This window comes from Saccopteryx leptura, chromosome 7 (genome assembly GCF_036850995.1).
Source record: "Saccopteryx leptura isolate mSacLep1 chromosome 7, mSacLep1_pri_phased_curated, whole genome shotgun sequence".
NCBI lineage: Eukaryota > Metazoa > Chordata > Mammalia > Chiroptera > Emballonuridae > Saccopteryx > Saccopteryx leptura.
The window spans coordinates 118,259,467-118,261,210 of record NC_089509.1 but is presented as its reverse complement, the minus strand read 5'-3'; positions in this window follow the sequence as shown (position 1 = coordinate 118,261,210).

The window sequence follows — 1,744 nt, the reverse complement described above, 5'->3', positions numbered from 1 at the left end:
CTTGCTGGGGACACGGCAGGGTGCCCAGACCGGGAGGACGGCTCCTGTCCTTGCTGGGGACACGCAGGGTGCCCAGACCGGGAGGACGGCTCCTGTCCTTGCTGGGGACACGCAGGGTGCCCAGACCGGGAGGATGACTCCTGTCCTTGCTGGGGACACGGCAGGGTGCCCCTGGGGTCACTTGTCTCTTCTGTTTCTTGACCCTCACGCCGCAGAGCGTTGGTTTCTTTCCCTCTTGTTAGGGCGTGGCTTTATGTGGATGAAACACGCAGTGGCCAGGAGCATTGAGCGAGCTGCTAGTCACGTCTCCAAGCAGCCGGACATCAGGCGCTGTGTCCTGGGCTGGTCGTGGGAGGCTAACCCGATTGCTCGCTTCCCGGGAGGCGTCCTCGTCCATCAGCAACTGAGTCTCTGTCTCCTGACTGGCATCGATGCCCGCTTCCTCCCTCCATTTGCACCTTTCCACGGTGCCTTCCGAGGCACCGCTTCCGCCGGCAGGCTACCGGCTCCGCGGCCCCCGGGACGGCCGGGCCAGCTTCGCTCCCCACCGCCCACCCAGAGCAGGCGCTGCCCCTCCTCCAACCTCGCACAAGCCACTCGCTTCCGCCTGAGGGCTGTCCCCTGCCAGTCTCTCTCGGTCACTGCCTGCACTGCGGTCTCCTCCACCCCGATCATGGTGGCCGTTCCGGAGGAAGGCAGCCTCGGTCCGGTCCCCACAGCACATCTCCAGCTCTGATACCAGGTCGTGCCCCTGACCTGCGGTGAGAGGAAGCGCCCCGTGTCTGGGCGCCAGCAGCGAGGTCTGGGGTGTGGATGTCAGGGGGGGACCGCTCCAGGGACATGCGCCCCCTGGAATGCATTGCGTCCTATGAGCCTCTAGATCTTGAGCGTGACTATAAACAGGTAACATGACCACAGTGGCGAGCCCAGAGTCGGCGGGGAACCAAAGCACAGTTGGCCGCACGCTGCCGACGCCGCCGCTGACGAGGCCGGAGCCCCGGCGGGGGAGGTCAGACGGTCGGGTTCCGGTAGCTTCCTGATCTCGGATTCTCATCCTCATTGTTCCGTGGGTCTTTGGGAGCCGGGGTGTGGATTATTCGTTCACATGATCATCTCTCCTTCCCAGACCCACAGAGCCTCATGCTCAGTGCACGTGCGGGGCATGGGGCGTGGGGGAGTGCACGCTGGCCGCTGGGGGCAGGTCGAGGGCACTTGGACATCTCTGGGGACACTTGGGCTGTGGACTGAGTGCTCCTGAGAGCCAACTTGCCTCAGCGACAAAGGCCGTTGGCTCCCAAATCCTTCCTTGAGTGAGGCGGGAAGCCAGGTATCTATCCGCTCTGCCCCCAGCTTGAGGGGAATGCCTGGTGTCCCCACCAAGCCGGAGGTCAGGGAGGGCATGTAGACCATGTGGACGTCGAGGGGGCGTGTAGACCATGTGGACATCGAAGGGGCGTGTAGACCACGTAGACGTCGAGGGGGCGTGTAGACCACGTGGACGTCGAGGGGGCGTGTAGACGTCGAGGGGGCGTGTAGACCACGTGGACGTCGAGGGGGCGTGGTGACCATGTGGATGAGCCCTTTCATCTTCACCGCGTCAAGCACGTGCGCTCGAGCGGCCGGCCGTCTTGTTGGACTACGCGTCTCCGTGCTGTCCAGCTCTCGTCCTCACCCCTCGGCCATTGAGCTTTATATCATTCCCCTTGAATCACCTTCCAGCGTTATCTGGGTAACCTCTCCCCCC